Consider the following 19,208-nt stretch of genomic DNA (forward strand, 5'->3'; position numbering starts at 1 on the left):
CGGACCCCCATTTGCTGGGGAGAGGTCGGGCAGCATGTTATGGGTAATACTGAGATCGTGCTTCAGACGACAGAGCAGATCCAGCAGGTCAGACAGAGGTTTTTGACCGCTCAGAGTCGTCAGAAGAGTTATGTGGACAAACGCCGGTCCGAGCTTGAGTTTCAGTTCGGCGACTTTGTGCTCCTGAAGGTCTCTCCTTGAAAAGGAGTGATTCGATTCAGGTAGAGGGGCAAGTTGGGGCCCCGATATATTGGTCCATTCAGGGTGGTCGCGAGGGTAGGCAGGGTAGCCTATCGTTTGGAGTTGCCAGCAGAGTTGGGTCAGATTCACGACACTTTCCACGTGTCGCAATTGCGGAAGTGTATAGCCGATGAGTCGGCAGTGGTACCATTAGAGGATATTCAGGTGGATGCGAGCCTGAATTAAGCTGAGAGACCGGTGGCAATCAGAGATCAGAAAATCAAGTTTTTGAGAAACAAGGAGGTACCTTTGGTTTTGGTTCAGTAGCAACATCGGAAGGGGTCCGAGATGACTTGGGAGCCGGAGAGTGAGATGCGTGAGCAGCATCCGGAGTTATTTGCAGAGCGAGACTTCGAGGGCGAAGTCTAATTCTAGTGGGGGAGAATTGTAACATCCCGGATTCCCAGGTATTATTTTATCCTTTTATTTTGGGTGATTTGTGAGGAGACTCGGCGAGTTGGAGTCCAAACTCACCGAGTAGGATCGCGGTTTTGGGCGCGGGTTCACGTCTGGACTCGGCGAGTCCAAAAGTGGACTCAGTGAGTCCACGCTGTTTAATGAAACGATAATTTCCAGGGTTTGAGACCTATTTAAAGGGGCTTATGGCTGTCATTTGCGGCCACCAACCCCTAGAGAGAAACCCTAAAGAGATTTGAGTGTTTTGGGAGAGAGAAGAGGCCATTGTTGACCTTTGAAGCTTTGTTTGGCAAGGCAAAGGAGATTCTAGCTAAGAGAAGGCAAGGAAGGTGGACATCCTTCAATTTTGGAGCTCAGAGCATCATCTTGGAGGTATATTTTGGCTCCCTCTTCTATTGTTATGATGAATATGGGGGTTTAGGGTTTCTTGACCCCTTTGTTGGTTAGATTTGATGTCCATTTCGTCCCTATTTGTGATGAGGCTTGAGATGAGATCCATAGAGGTCCAGAGAAGCTTTATTCCTTAAGCTTTATGAGGTTTCATGAGAGTATTGGCCTAGAGTTATGAGATATGGGGCTAAAACATCATTTATGAGCAAATAGTTGTTGTTTGAGCACCAAGGTTTGGACTTTACGTGATTATCATGCCTGGGGAGGCCAGATCTATGATTGTATGGAACAGATCTGACCTCAGAAGTGAGTTTGATTTTATGCATGGCATGGACTCGCCGAGTCTGAAGAACAGACTCGGCGAGTAGCATGAAGTTTTCCCGTAACCACTCAGCAAGTGGTCTTGCCGAGTTGAGGGGTCAACTCGGTGAGTCACGGAGAGTCAAGGGGGGGGGGGGGCTGAGTCAAGCCGGAACTCACCGAGTTATTCTTGAGACTCGGCGAGTTGAGTCGTGGTGGCCCCGCGATTCATGCCAGGTGGAACTCTTCGAGTTAGGGAAGTACTCGACATGTCAAGAGAGGATCCAAGGGAGTTAGTGGACACGTATAGACTCGCCGAGTCGCCCTAGTGCACTCGCCGAGTCCAGTCAAAGTTGACCGTTGACCTTGTTGACCTTTAGGGTTGAGTTCAGTTGTATTTATGGGTGTATTACTTTGTGTGATTAGGCGGAGGCTAGATCACATCTATTCCGAGACAAATATTTACCGAGACACCCGAGGTGAGTCTTCTCACTATACTTTACCTAGTGTGGTAATAGAGTTTAGAGACAGAGTATTATAGAGTTATATGCCAGTGTGATTGCATGTTATTATGTGTTGTGATTTGTTGTGATATGTGATATGCATGATTATAGAGTTACAGAGTTGGGACTTTCGGGTCCCTAGAGTTAGGGCCAGAGGGCCCACAGAGAGTTAGGGCTGGAGGGCCCCACTGAGACACATTGACCAGAGGGTCAACAGAGTTACAGCCTCGAGTGGCTATTATGTGATTAGTGTGGTATTTTGGGGAAACTCACTAAGCTTATGCTTACAGTGTTCGGTGTTATGTGTTTCAGGTACCAGTGATGATCGCGGGAAGGCGTCGGCTTGATTCATACACACATATGGGATTGGATGTTTTTTGATCTTGGGACACATTGTGATTTGAAAACTTGATGTTATGACATTTTGTGAATGAATGGTTTAATTAAAAATGTATTTTTCAAAAGTGAAAAATTGTTTTAATTTTTACGGTGTTACAGTGTGTGTGTGTGTGTGAGAGAGAGAGAGAGAGAGAGAGAGAGAGAGAGAGAGAGAATGGGCTTTTTTTAATCAATTAAAAACATTAATATAAATAAAAAAATAGGAAAAAAGAAGACAAAATTGCAAAATGGTACATGTGGTTGGCAAAATTCTACGGTTTTGGTCCAAAAGGTTTTAATGGTGCACCAATGGGCCAAAATTGGATCTTTTTATTGGTTTTGGTCTTTTTATACTTAAAAAGACAATTATGCCCTTATAATTAACTTTTCCTTTTTTTAACATTAAATAAATAAATAACCCCTCCTTCTTCCCTCTCTATCAGGAACAGGAACAATGATGCCTATTTTCCAGAACAATAGTCGGCAACCACATATCTCACCAGAAACCACTGCCAACATTTCTATCTAATCTGTCAGCCTCTTCTATTCTATCTCTCATCTGGTTTGCTCTCACCACCTCTGTCATAGCTTTCGTTTGCCACAACCTCCATTCCCATCAGAAACATCTTGCAGCCATAAATCTTGCCGAAAACCACCACCAAAGTCATCATTTTATCTGCACCAAGGCCTTCCTTCATCTTTCAACGACGTTTCTAAGATGGTTTTCAAGGCTTCGTCTATGGAACGAGGGTTTACAAAACCTAAACTAGAGAACCATTGATGAAGTTAGGGTTCCTTGCGATCATCATCGCTGCCTCCAAACTCGACTTTTCGTCCATAATTTTTGAGTACATGTTCTGCCTAAGCCTTAGGTTCTGCTTTAGGGGAAATCGATCTACCCTTCGTTACCTGTTGTGTTGTTATCTGATGGAAATGATGATGAAGTGTGAAAATGGTGGACGGTCTTGTTGGTATTAGATCCTGACATGTGAGATGGTATTGCAATGGTGAGTTTTCAAGGTTAAGGTAAGGTAAGGTGGGAACACAACGACTCAAGAAAGGAGTGGGTTTTGGAAAACTCATATGTAAAAATGATATAAAATAAAATGATGATTTCTGGTCAAAAAAACCCATTTGTAAAAGCGAAATCAACACCTGGTGATGATGTAAATCTGATTTGTTCTTGTTCACATGGGACTTTGTTTTCTTGAATCTCGATCTTGTTCAAGGATGATGGGTTTTGGTCAAAAAACCCATTTGTAAAAGTGAAATCAACACCTAAGTAATTTTCAAAATTTAGATCTAGGGTTAGAAAAGCATACCTTTTATTGTTATATAGCACTAACAATGAAATCCTAGTATTCTTGAAACCTTGAGAGCAAGTGTCACAAGTGTCACGCCTCTAATGGTTCACACCCAAACTAAGCAATAGGATGAGAGAGAAGAGAAGAGAAGAAGAGATAAGAATTTTGGCTATTCCTCTAAGGAATCAAGTGGCTGAAAATGAGAAGGGGTGAGGCCCTTTAAGTATGTGAGGTATCTTAGAGCCAAAGCTAGAGTTTTAGAAGGAAACTCTAATTCCCTTAGCTTAAGGACCAAGCAGCCCAAGAATCCCCATCCAAGATCCCTTGGATGGAAATTCTAGGGCCTTCCAAGAAGTTTTCGTCCAACCTCTTCTAGGGAGGTTCTAGAGCCCATTTTCTCAACTATCAATAAATTGCCAAACAGCCCATGCACTTTTAATTAATTCAATTAATCCCAAAATTAATTCCAATTAATTTCTGATTAACTATTAATTAAATAATATGATTTCTAATTAATATATTATTTTCATAATACATTAATAAATCATTTATTTCAATTTATTAACAAATAATAAATTCAACCCCCCCCCCCCTCTCTCTCTCCAAAAGTCATTCTTTCTAGTTGCTAGTTATGACGGCTACCCAAAAGGACTGTGCTTCTATCAATTCAAGTGTATACCAATTATAGTTATGGGCTTAGACACCTAATCCAACAATCTCCCACTTGGATAAGTCTAATAACTATAGTTGTCAATATAACTCCAAAAACCGATTAGCAAATTGTAGCTCTCAAAGCCGTTGTCGAACCCTGACCCAGTCAGTTATGTGTACTAAGATAAGTGATCAAATATTCCTCCATTCTACAAGATATTGTACGAACATGAGACATGGATTATAATGAATCTCATTGTCCAAGTTTTGTTTCCCGATTTCTGATTTATAACGACTGATTCAGACTACCAATTAAACACCTCAATTCAGGCCAGGCTTGGCCAAGCACTTCAGATGTCGACATCAAATCATCTAGGGCCCACATATATCACTTTTCCTGTTAGGGTAAAAGGAACGGATAAACTTCTACTTATATGTTTGCACTATTCACTCATCAAATCACGCACAATAATACCTTTTATAACATCAAGTTACTGATGCATTTACGTATTATCAATGCACAAATGACTTGTAAACAACAGCTCATATATCTTTGTTTCAAGAATATAAGATATTATCATCTCAAAATTACTCCTGATAAAATCCATGAAGTAATTCTCTGAGCGTGGGTTTTTCCAATACTTAAAATCCCAATTTCCAACACTCATGAACATTGCAGCAAAACCGTTTCTATGTATAATTTCCATAGACAATCTACAATTCAATTCATGACAGTCTTAATTCGCTACTTACTTCCAAAAGTACGATCAGCTATGGAGTTTTGAATAATCCGATTTTTCGAGAAGTAAAACATGTGAAGTGAGACACAATAATAACCTAACTTACTATGGTCTCAAAACTATTGAATATAAATAAAAGTCTTGTTATTTAATCACCATATTAATTATTCTTTATTCATTGCAGAATATTTCGAGTAATCAACTAAACACTTGAATTAAATATTAGTCATGCCGTGTTATAAGCATGTAACACTCCAAATCAGGTAAACCTTTGTAACACTTTTAAATGAATTAGTTGGAAAAAAATGGTCCCTTTTGTACGTTGGGCGTACCTAAGGGTACACTTAGCGTACTATGGAGGAAGGATCGTAGAGGAGCATTGTATACGTCGGGCGTACATATAGGTACGCGGGGGGTACGCGACAGAGGACCAAAACCCTAATTTTCAGACTTGACGCCTATTTAAGCACCCTTAAGTCATTGGGACTAAACCCTAATCCGTCTATTGAGCCTCATTTCGTCCCTTTACCTTAGTTTTCCTTTGAGAGTGCATTTTGTAGCATAGAAGTGTGTTGGTGGCCATTTTGGAGCTTATTTGAGAAAATGAAGTTAGTGAGCAAGCTTGGAGTGGCATTGTGTTCCACAAACTTGCATCTAGATCACCTTGAAGAGCTTCTGGAGGCATAAAGCCTTAATCTTGCCATCTTATTCATTAGATCTAGCTAAGGTTTTCTATATTTTCCGTTTAGTTAGTTTTGGACCTTTTCTTGAGAGTTGAGCAACTCTAGAGACTGAAATGGTTCGATCTGAGCTTTGTGAGCATGCTAAATGCATAAAGGTGGTAGCTTGAAGAGTATCTAGACTCCATGCAGGAGTTTGAAGCTTTATATGAAGTCCTAATGTGAAGAATGAAGTTTTTAAGTCCCATGTAGCATGCAAGGGCATAAAGTTGCCAACTTTATGCCCTAGGATGTCTTAAGAGCTCAGATCTTATATTGGACGTTTGAACATCAAGTATTAAGCACTTAATGGAAGAAGGTGCTTAATTGTTTGTACGCTGGGCATAATTTAGAGTACGCAGTGCGTACAACTCAGGGACTCAGTACGTTGCACGTACAAGGGTGGTACGCAAGGCGTATGCACCTCAGATAGGCTTGGACTTGTTTTAGGCTTGTAATCCCTTTGGGACTTAATTAGTCACTGGGCCTGGTCTTTGAGTTAATGGGCCAGCTTATCTGTTTTAGGCCATGGTTACTATGGTTGGGCTTTGTTGGGCTATGAGGCCCATTAATTATTTTGGACATGGACTTTAGGACCATTAGCAAAAGAAGACTTTTGGGCCATTGTGAAAGTACTTGGGGTTTGGGTTCTTTAATTGTATTATGTTCAACCCTAACTTTGATTTAATGATATTATTGTTCAGCACGGGTGGTTACGGACTGTTAAGAGAGCAACTTTCGGATTCAGCATACAGAGGTGAGTTTTCTCACCATACCAATGACTCTAAGGCACCAAGGCCGGCCCATTTTATGATATGTGGATTGTTGATTGATTATACGTTATGTTAGTATGGCATTTGCATGGAAGACCCTGGGGGTTCTCGTGGCAGTAGATTGAGACCATGTGGGCGTTCCCATGGCATTTGGTGTAAGACCTTGGACAGTTTCCATGGCATCCTAGTATATTTGCATGTTTAGCTTGTATGATATGTTTTTGGTAGTGAAGACCATGTGGGGGTTCTCATGGCAGATAGTGAAGACCATATGGGTGTTCCCATGGCAGGTAGTTAAGACCACATGAGGGTTTCATTGGCACTAGGTATAAGACCTTGGAGGGTTTCCATGGCATCCTTATATGTTTTATGCATGGCTTATGTGGTTTATGTAGCTTTTATAGCTAATATGGATTATATGATTATGTGGATTGTGCGGGGTATGCTTTGGGGAACTCACTAAGTATTAGCTTACAATTTGTTGATTTGTTTCAGGTACTTCTGAGCCTAAGGGCAACGACAAGGCTTGATGGCATGGGATGCACTCTCTAGAATTTGATATGATGGGACACTCTGATATTTGAAATAAAATGTTGATGTTATGGATTTTAAAAACAATTGTCATTGATATTTCATATTTTATTTGAAAGTTTTGATTAATTAAAAATGAAAATTTTATTTGGAAATTTGGGTCGTTACAAGTTGGTATCAGAGCCTTGGTTTGAGGGATTCAGGCACACTCTCGGGTGTGTCAGGACTCAAATTAAGGAAATGGTAAAATTGTTTTCAAAAATCAAAAGTTAAAACTTCTTAAATTGGAAAAAAGGAGAGTGCAATGCGCATGATTGGCCGAGCTCAAGTAAGTAGTTCCCCAATATGTTAGCCATGTTATACTGATATTTGGATTATGATAATCGTATGAATCTTGCTATGTGTATGCTTTGAAAATTGTATACGGTTAGGGTCTTATAGCCTTAGAATAATTGATTTGGCTTTATTTCCTGTTCCTTGACTGGTTTTGGTCTTAGGGTAGAGTCTGTTATTTGAAAGTCTATTTGATCATGTTCTATGTATAATTTGCATGCATAAAGACAACCTGTTATGATTGAGTTCTGGTTTGATATGGATGAAGCAAATCTTAGGATAGCCTAGGATTTAAGCTATGCGGTAGCCTGTGAGATATGTTCTATTTTGGGATGAATTAGAGTTATCAAGTAGAGCCTTGGGGAAGGTACATGTAGGTGTGGAGGGTAGTATTAGGCCCGTACTACTGAAAGCACAGGACCTGTACCCAAACCAATGTTAGATCTGGAAGCTCTAAGGAGAACCGGTGTGGAAGGACCCCTTTTTGGACATCCTAATCATTATGTTTTATGGTATTGCAGTACGGTATGGTGGTGATGTTGCATTATGTATCTAAGCCCATAACTATTATTGGTATGTGCTTGACCCGAGAGTAGCATGGTCTATCCAATACTATACTTCCAACTGTCCTTAAGCGACCAATCATTGGCGAACCTTAGATTGTCCTTAACAGTTGCTTAACCACTTTAGTCATATCCGATTCTATTCCATTTTCCCTCTTAATGCCCTAGGCATTTGGAAAATTAGAACACGAGAATATTATAGCATATGCAATCGATCCTATACCCGAAGCATATGGGACACGATTCCTAATGTCTAACATAAAGACACGATACTTGATCAATATTTTGCTATAATAATTTTATTTTCCATGTTCTCATAATTTTGATTATGAAGAGGGATGTCGTAATCATAATCAAATTTTGAGAATGCATTTAACATTTCCATATATAGAATTTAATCATGTTGAACCATTACAACATAGCATTCATATATATTTGACTAAATTTGATTAAAAAAACCCAATCTAAGCTTTTAGATTTGAAATGAAGTATGAATTCCTCTCCCTTAATTATGGCAAAACAACTTTTTAAACCCTACATATTTACAAATTGAAACTTTAGTTTTCTATAATTAACATTGCTAACTTGAAACACTTATAATAATTATGCTCCCACTAGCATAATAATTGTTATCTTGCTAACATAACACTTATGCTCCCACTAGCTTTGACATGTATTTAGAAATCAGTTGGACTTCTAGAAATCAATAATTATTGACTTTCTTACCAAAGTTCAGATTTCCGATACGAGATGCTTCAATAAGACTTTATATAGGCTTCTCAAATTCATACACCTTTCCTTAGATAGCTCACATGTGTGTCTTAACAATTTTAGAACTTATAGCAATAACTCTCAAATGTTTAGACCCTTTGCCATTTCTCACAATTCGATTATGAAGAGGGATGTCGTAATCATAATTGAATTTGAGAATGCAAATAGCACAATTGCTATCTCCTTAAAATCTACTTAGTGAAAGCTTTTCCTCACAATCATTTTCATGAATTAGAGAGAAACCTTATGACACTTAGATTTTTATGGTGTATGTGTTCCTATCCATGTGAATTTGTCATAACCGTGATCACAAGACAAGGTTAGTGACAAATCCAAACTCATATGGACTGAACTAGCTTGTTCAATTTTAATTTCTTACCACCTGGCAGCACAAGGGCCTACCATTGCTTCCAAATTGTTATGAAAACAACTGAGAACTCATAGAACTCACATACATAGTTAACTTAACTGGAATGGGCATAGAAACAAGAACATGTCAACATGATATGCTATAAACCTCAAGTCGTGTGATAGTGATTAACAATAGGTTTATTCTTGATTAGTTCTTGAAACTTGTTAAGATCTTTAAGACTCCCACTGACCTCTTGACATATTAGATTCTCTTGTCATGAACCTTTCCTTGACAAACAAATATTCAAGAGTTAGTGCGGATTATAATCAAGACTAACACTTCACACAATTGGCCTTAGTTGGTCTTTGTTTTATCCAAAACATTACAACTTACCAATTTCAAATGTACAAGAGTAAGAAACACTTTACTCTACATTTGATAAGTGTTATAACCTTTCTTAATATTATGTCACTCAAGTTACAATCTTGGAGTATGACTCTAAGACTCTATTTGGAACGAAGTATGACTCACCTTTTTGATTTAACCATTACAACAATTCACGATTCCTCTTCTTAGCTATACAAATGCACTAAGATATCCTTAGAGGATCAATTGTGATATGGTTTTCCATAATCATTAAGATGATCATAAAACATGATACTAAAGTACTCTCCCATATCTTCATATTGGAGAAACTTTTATCTCTCTGTCTAATTTGATTCTTCTTATTCGTTCAGCCATACATTGAAACTTTTCCAATGTTCAAAATTATAATTAAACTTGTAAGCATAACCATATTTACCAAACTTTAGTAAATCATGACGAAGAGTCTTATCGTTCTTTGAGGTGGACCTGACCAGCGCACACCCAATGTACCCGATCCCCTAGTCCTTCACTTGACTCACATATTCATGTGAACAAGGAATTAGTCTTAATTTCCCAAAGATAAAGGTTTGGATTCATCAAACAATACAAGTTGCATGATTCCAAGTTTCTATCCAACTAAAACTTGGGTGATGAGAATCTTTCCATATCTGGTAAATTATGACACTACCACAAACGAAAGAATCAAATCCATATTGAACATTGCTAGAATATACATAAACATCAATTTTCACAAAAGCCATTGTAAGGAGATATAAAATAAAACAAAATCAAAATTTTATTTATTTATAAAACGCGGAAATCTTTTCCTTACAATGCAATTACAAATGAAAACTATGTTTTTAAATATTTCTAAGCAATCTATCATAACTCTTAAACAGCACCTCAAGAATCTGATCATCGAACCATGCGATTGAAATCCATTTCTTCGCAATCAGACTCACTTACTCTTCTTTTAAGCTTCCTTTGATTCTACAAAACATCAAAATGTAATTGCATTACATCATGTATTAAGAATCTCCAAATAGGAACTTAATAGAGTTAGATAGTGGATTTTACCTAAAGTAGAGTCAAAAAAATTTTGACTTTACCATCTTTGCAATCTTTCAGGTAAATATGGCATCTTCGCAACCAATGCCCCTTCACTTCGTAATAGAAATGTATGGACTCTTTGGGAATGGTACACAGAACTATCTCAGACTTAGCCTTTCTCTTTACCATATGGTCAAATGACATGACTATGGTTGATCCCTTTCCATTGGGAAGAGAAAGCTTTTATGGACTTCCAATGTTCCCATTGTCAATGTCCATGAAAGTTTGGGGAGTAGATCTTCCAATCAAATTTGCTTTAACAGTGCGCCAAATCATTGTTGATTCAGCAGCAACAAGCAAATATGTTAGATCAATAAAGGGTCATATCTCCCATATAGTAGTCCTTAAAGAACACGCTATATGACTTAGGAAGTGACTGAAGAACCCAGTCAACAGCCAACTTCCTCGAGACTTCGACACCCAACTCTCTCATCTTGTCAATATGTAACTTCATCTCCAAGATGTGAGCACATACAGACTTTCCATCCTGCCAATAAGGCTTTGAGTGACCTTGAATTTGTCGGTTAGGGAGAATTACTATAGGAGATGGAGGAAGTGAAGTTCCACTATAACACGAAGAAGGGATTAATCTTTCACCTTGATCGCCTTGTGGAAATCATCTTTATAAAGAAAGTTTTTTTCAAAAGATTCGGGAAGACCATAGTTGTCTGAACTAGACATCTACAATAGGAGAAATTCAAGTTAGTTGATTTAAGTCCTTAATATAACACCCAAATGAAATATTAAGGCTAGGCCCTAACACAATATTTTACAATTCGGAAGAGGGATGTCGTAATCCAATTGCAAAATATTTGAAGGTAGGTAAATGATGATTTACCAATTTCCACCACGAAAAACGAAAAAGAATTTTAGGTTTTCAGTGAATTGAAATTCCTAGATCCTTTGACATTCATTGAAACTTTCAATGTCATTTAAATCTCGATTTTTCCCTTCAAGTTTGTAACTGGGATGTCGAGGATCACAAACAAGGTGTGAATAACCATGCAAATTAGCTTGGTACACTCAATGTTACAACCACCTAATCAATGTTCCGGTTAACCACACACACTCCATTGATCTATGATTAACATCAAGCTACCCTTTGTCACGCACTGTCGGTCCAGGTTAGTGTGCCGGTTAACCACACACGCTCCACTAACGACTTAACAAGGTGCAAAGTGCAATTTCATGGGTTAGCACCAAAATCACATTTTTCCTAAAGTAACTAAGATTGAGAATTTAATAAAAGGTTATTTACTTTATAATTATCATTATACTTATAATGAAAATTAAAATGTCCAGTCAAACCCATTCGGCTAACGACCCTCCACCAGTCAAGGAAGCGGTGGGTGAGAATGGACACCCATTAAACTGTCATTTTATAAGTAGTAACCTTATACCCCCTTATAGACCGGCTTCGTGAATGAGGCTTACTAACGGTAAGACTGACTTTACTCTTATACATATATATAAATATTAAACCTATAATATTATAATAATATAAGGGTTAAATTTTAAACTTTCAAAATTCTAGGGTTTGGAACTAAATGTTTTAAAGTAATACTTTGCATTTACAAATTCCAAAACTTGAGGGCAAGTTTTGAACTATTCAAAAACTTTTGGTTTCCATAACTTATGAGTTTAATAAAGGTTTTAATGAAAAGACTCTTAACATTCCATAACTTGAGGACAAGTTATGGTGTTCATAAAAACATTTATGTAAAAGACTCTTCAAGTTCCATAACTAGAGGGAAAATTATGAAATACTTGAAACCACTTAAGATGACATTTAAAAAAGAGAGACTCTTCACTTTTCATAACTTGAGGACAAGTTATGGATTTCATCAAAACAATTAGATCAAAAGTTCTAACAAGAAAATCAAACAACTTGTCTATGATCTACTTAAACTAATGAGTTAAGATAATTCATATCAAACAAGTTTCAAGAAATTAGCCTAATCTTTTAAACAAATAAAAATCATGAAACTTTGACAATTATCTTTTAAATTGGATAAGCATGATCACTACCACATCAAAAACAAGTTTATAAGTTCAATAACATCTTAGGGTAATGATCGTAGTCCAATTCTAGCCAAAAACCTGGAAAATCTGTATTCGGGACCACCAACTCGTCGAGTGCATGAACTGACTCGGCGAGTTGGTCAACTTTCTGAGGGGGCTCAATGAGTTCCCCAGTGGACTCGGTGAGTCCACTATCCAGAAAGTATAAAGGTGATTTTTTCAAGCTTTGAAAACAAGTAGCGTCAAGTATAATGGAAAACAACCTTAGGATCTGATACCACTAAAGGGTTTTGAGAATTCTAACACTCATATGGTGTACATGCAACCCTAGATGCTTTGGATCTATGTTTTCTCTAATTATACATGCAATATTATTTCCAAAGCATTAAGCCTACAACTAGCATACAAATGACATAAACATCATAGAAATGAATTATAGAATTACCTCTTTGTTGTAGCTTGTAGTTTTGGCCTTTAAGAACTTAGCACCAATAGTATGAATGCTTCAAATGTAATCACAACACACCTTTAGACAAAGGATGACTTTTGAGAGAATATCCTTACACCAAAATTGGCTCAATGATCTTTCAAGAACTAGTGCACCGTTTTGGAGGCTAAGGGGCTTCTTATATAGTGTGGCTTGATTAGGGTTACACCATGCAAACCCTAATGTGCATGACTTTCCACATTCCTTAGGCTCCATGGGTTTTAACCTCCATGGAGTATCCATGGTTCACCACATTGGTTTAGCCCAACATAAAGAACTATGGATCACAAACCCACTTTATAAGAATGAATTATTTACCAAATCAATCCCCATTTATTTAATTAGTCTGCTTTGATCATAAAATTAATTCCAAACTAATTCTTGATCAATACTAATTAGATAATATGATTTCATATTAATATATTAGAACTTATAATATATTAACAAATAATAAATAGCCTCTTCTCAAAAGTCCATCCTATCAAATTGTCCTGGTGATATGCAACCCAAATTGACCATGCTACTCTCGGGTCAAGTACATACCAATTATACTTATGGACTTAGACACTAATCCAACAGTATTTTGGTAAGTTCATTAGATATTTTTGTGAGATGTGTATGTGGGCTGGACAAGATAGCAATTGAGCACTTGTTCGAATTATATGTGTGGTTCTTATTTGGGTTATAGTATTTGAGTTGGAACAAGAATGAAACCACCTATCTCATTCTCTAGATGTGTGCGACCATGTTTTCGCCTAAATTTTTGCATTAGTAACAGCCTGCGTTGTGGAGGGAATTGTGTGTGATAAAAGGGTATGGGTTGGGTTGTGTTCGGTTAGCATCAAAAGTAATTTTGAATGGGTTTTTTGCAAGACAGTGGGTTGATGGTCGAGTATCTTTAGACCCGGTGGCGCTGCTCGTGAGTCTTCAAGCTAGTAATGGAACGACGGAAAGAACAGAGTAGTACTGTGAGCTTACCGGTTTAGTGGTTAGAAGGTGTCATGATATATCGTGAACCAGTGGATATATGATTCTTGTGGGCGAGACCCGATAACAATTTGGTTGAGACTCTTATGTCTCGTATCGTTAGTCTTATTGGCATGGTTGGATGATAGTGTGTTGTTTTCGGGAGTCGGGAGACTCGGTGACCAGCTGGTTTGGATCATGTGGTTAGAAAAAGTTATTTAGAATGATATATTATTTCTGAACTAGGAGTTGCTTAATGGACGGTTGCTATATGGTGGACCCCATCTTCTTGTAGGCTGTCTCTTAGGAGTTTGGTTTCTAGTATGAGGAGCCGGTCCTGAAATCTCGAGTCACGAAGTTCGTTGTAGATGTCTCAAGTGATTTTCAGGTGGACGTACACCTGAGCTAATGAGGGATTTCAATTCAATGTGCGAATTCTTGGATTGACCATCCTTATGCCTATGGGGGCAGTGGGTTGGTGATCACTTGTCAAGAAGACAAGAGTATATTTAAAGGTTTTAGGTAGAATTCATGATCGGGATGTTTTGAGTATTCTTTCAGTATGTTTTGGTGGTGTTCCTAGTCAAGGACTAGGGGTACATTCGACAAAATGACGATCATTGGTCTTAGGGTAAGGTTTCTAAAGAATAGACTGATGGGTTCCCGGTTTCGGGAAGTATAGTGACGAGGATGGTTTGTGGTTATAGTACTGAGATTTCCCGGTTTGTGTGGTTTTCTCTGGAAGTTAGGTTATTCAGTTAGAGAGAGAAAGAAAATGTGTTGGCAGTTATGGCTTTTCTAGTGGTCTCTCAAGTTTTCTTTATAATATTCCTTGATTTCGAAATGGTTAGAGGGAGTTTATGGAATATGTTGGTGTTGTTTCAGAAATCACAATTAAGACGGCTTTCGAGTCCAAAATCTAGTTTAAATGGGAGAGAGTTACACATCCTGTTTCGAGAAATTTCTTATTTCAAGATTGTGGACAATAACTGGATCATGTAAAGGCCTTGGGCTTCAAGGGAATAGGTTTTAGACCCTATTAGATGTCGATAATATTGGTTATGCGATCCAAGCCCTTGGTTTGTGTTGGATTCAAAGGGTAAAATGAGAAAAGTGATGTTTCAGACTTCATGCATGAAATATGCATTTTTTAAGGAATTTTTTAGTCTAATATATCTAGATAATATTGTGGGGCTCTTCAATACCTTTCCTTGGATATAAAGATTATCGAAAATGGAGTTGGAAGAAAGAAGTTATGACTATTTGAAGTTAGGAAGGTTTTGGGCTTAGTCTAGTATGTTAGGCATACAAGATGTACTCTAGGCATACTAGGCATACCTGGAGTACGATGTGCGTACCTGGAGTAAGTTAGGCATACGCGATCAGAACCCAAACCCTATTTTCGATGTTTGAGCCCCATTTAAGCTCCTTAACTTCCCCAAACCCAGTCCATCCTCAGCCTTCACCTCTTTAACATCCTCCCTTGAAACCTTAACCCTAGTTTGAGCCATGTGACAAAAAGAATGTGTATTTAAGTTCTTTGGAGTGTTCTTGGTGCATCTTCGAGAAGAAGGAGTTCATTGGGGAAGTGTTGGTTGCATTGGAGCTTGTAGATCCATACTTTGTTCACCTTGATCTTTCTTCTAGAGGTATAAAGCTTGAATCTTGATGATGCATTTGTTAGATCTAGCTAGTTTTGGATATTATGAACTTTTGGTCAATTTAGTGCATAAAGTTTAGATCTTGAAAGTTTGTGACCTTGTTATGGATAAAGTTTGAAACTTTATCTATCTAAGCATCATTTTGATTCAGATCTGAACATTGGAGACTTTGACTTAATGGATTAAGTTGATAAAGACACACTTTTGGGTCCCTTTGAGACTTAAAGACTAAATCTTGGTTGTTTGGACCATTCAAATGGATAAAGCTGGAAACTTTATCCATTCTGGAATTATTAGGAAGCATAAAAATGTAATCTTGGTCCCTTATTCCCTTCCATGGAATTGTTAGAGAGCTTAAGAGATTAAGGCAAGTTAGGGTTTTGTTGTTGGGCATTTTCTATGCATGCAAACTCATAAAGATGGAAACTTTATGGTTTGGAATGATATTTGGGGGCTAGATCTACAACTAAACGAAAGGACTCTTGAAATAAGCACTTAATGGGGAAGTAACTTTAGGCTGAGTACGTTGGGCATACTTCTGAGCACGTTGGTCGTACTCCCTTGGAATCCTAGTCTGGACCTTGAGTACACTAAGCGTACATGCTGAGTATGTTAGGCGTACTCATCATGAGTCAACTCGGTTGACTTCGTTGATTTTTGACTTTGACCAAGATTTTGACCAAGTTTGACCTAAGGGTATTTTAGGTATTTTGAGTTGAAGTTGAGATTTGTCATTATCTGATATATATATATATATATATATATATATATATATATATATATATATATATATATATGATTGGTAGAGATGATATTCGGAGCAGTAACCTATGCAGCTATATATTTAGACTGAGAGGTGAGTCTTCCTTACTATACTTGGGGGTCAAAGGCACCAATGTCGGCCCAGTAGATTATGAATCTTGGTATAGGATGTTGCTATGCGGTAGTGATATGTAGATTTTCCTGTTTGTTTGATGACTGGTTATATGTTTATCTGTTTATTGGATACATTTTATCTATTATGTATATGTCTACATGGTGTGTTTAGTTTGAGGCAATCATGATCTGTGCGGAAGCTAACAAACCTGGGAGCAAGCCAGACATAAGCTATAGGCCAGTAAGGCAAGCCAGACTTATGTTGTGAGCTTGGGATCAAGCCAGACATGAGTTGTGGGTTGGAAAGCAAGCCAAACTCATCTTGTGGGCTTAGGGGTAATCCAATATGTTAGTTGTGGACCCAATATGCATGTTGTTACATGTTTGTGTGCTGGTATTTTGGGAGAACTCACTAAGCTTTGTGCCTACAGTTTTAGTTTATTGTTTCAGGTACTTCAGAGTATCGGGGCAAAGCTAATGCTTGATCGTACACATCCTTCAGATTTTATGATATTCGATCTTGGGATACTCTTATTTGTAATTATAATTTTTGGAAACGGTGTTGTGTAAACAATTATAGTCATTGGGTGGTTTTTGAAAAATGATATTTTACCGTGATTTTTTGGATGTTACAGGTTGTGTACCTGAAACTCAAAATTTGGATTAATTTGTAAAGTACCATTCGTTTGGTTTAGATTTCCCCCTTCTTTATACTCGTTTCTCGTAGCGCTACATATGTAGAGCACGTTGCACAAGGACTCTTGATCCTTGTGAACTTTTGAAATATCGACAATTTACGGCATGAGGATAATATGTTTGTGGCGTAAAGCCTCTTTAACTTATAATTGCTCAAATTTCTCGATTTCTTCATTTCTTCTTCAAACATTGCATTACTTAATTATTCTAAACCTTTTATAGATGTCATATACTACCTGTATTCTTCATCCATTAGCTTATGAGCTCTCGACTTTTTCATCGTCCTCTTCTTCAAAAGCATCCACATTAAAATTTTCAAGTCTCCCTTTGACCAATTTGGAATCCTTCAATCCAAGGAAGTTATTTTTTCCCATTCTAAGTGTACGCTTTGACTAAATAACATGCAATATTTCTCTTGCAATGATGAGAAAATGTCTTCTTATTTGATTGGTACCTCCAAGTCTTCTTCCGATTCAAGTATTACGAAGTCAATAGGAAAAACAAAAGTTCCTACTTTTACCAACACATCTTGAATAATACCTTTCGGATAAGTCACCGTTTTGTTGGCCATGTCTATCGACATTCTTGTGTTTTTCCATTATGATAATCCCAACTTTAGAAAAAATGAATGTGGCATAAGGTTCACACTTACACTGAAATATGTTAAAGCATATGTCTTTGTATTTCTGAATTCACATGGTAAAGTAAGACTTCCTGGATCTTATTTCTTTTTTGGAATTTGGTTTAAAACTTCAACCAACTATTGCTTTTAGTTGGCTTCTTTTGCTAATCCCTCCAACATTTTCTAGTTATGCTTCAAAAGTTTGAGAAAAGTGCATTACTTCATCATTTTATTTAATGCTTTAATAATTGAAATATTGCTCAATTTCAGTCTAATCTTCTCTAGGAACTTTTTGTGCTCTTCTTCTAACTCATTGTGTACTCTTCTAGCAAGATAGGGTAAAGGTCATTTGAAACTCTTAAAGTCCGATTTTGGCTTTTAGCAGCTACTTCGTGGCATGAAAGGTTGTGTATGGTGGAACAAAATGTAAACAGTAGGACTGCCATTTTCAATCTTTACTTTGAACTGCACAACTAGTGAAATATCAATATCTATAAGTTTTAATGGTTCAACATTGGTACCTTCAGTTTGGATTTGTTTCCGTGTTGCTAGGAAACATGCTCGGGAGATGTTCTTGTAAAACCCTAGACAATTGACCCTTTTGTTTCTTTATTCTGAGTATAGAAGCTTGTTGGTTTCTACTGATTTTTTAGAGTTGCATTTGTTGTGTTGTGGCATTTTTTGGTAGTCTCAGCAGATTTAGCCAAAGAGCTTCTAAATTAGCCTTTTTCTCTTGAGTCGGTTGCTCTATTTGATAAATCCTCCAAAATTTTTGTCTGTACTTTTCATCTCTTTCTTTTTTATACTCCTCATATGCTTTCCATTCTCTTTTGGGTTGTCTCCAATCTTGATCAAACCAGTCACTACTAGAATAACAAACTTGTAGTTCACGATTCTCATTTTTATAAAGGTATCAATCTTTTGTCAAGTGTGGTCCACTGCAATTATCACAACCCACTTGGATAACATGAAATGTTTTATTCATATTTTTTATGCTCCGGTGCATTTTATCAAGTTTCACATTCAATGTTGCGTATCCATCCGATCCATCACTCAATTTTCTTGATCGTACTCCTTCCTCCCTTTTATGAGTGCCATTCTCGAGAATGCTTTGCCAAATCCTCGTTGATTTCTTTACTGGCTTTTGGTATTTTCTTAGTGATTGGTCCTTGTGAATCCACTAATTATCTGGTATATGAAGTAATACCATTATAAAACGGTTGAACTATTTGATGTTGATTGAGATTATGTTGTAGTAAGTTTTGCAACATTGTTTTATAATGATCGTAAGCTTCAAAATAAAGTGTCACCATCCATTTTGTTGGAAATTGTGAATTTGTGCTTTTATCTTGGCTATCTTTGAAGATGGGTTAAATTGTTGTAAAAAAAATTTCTTCAAAGTGTCCCATGTTGTAATCATATCAGGTGGTAAATACT

The sequence above is a fragment of the Lactuca sativa genome, chromosome 7 (genome assembly GCF_002870075.4).
Source record: "Lactuca sativa cultivar Salinas chromosome 7, Lsat_Salinas_v11, whole genome shotgun sequence".
NCBI lineage: Eukaryota > Viridiplantae > Streptophyta > Magnoliopsida > Asterales > Asteraceae > Lactuca > Lactuca sativa.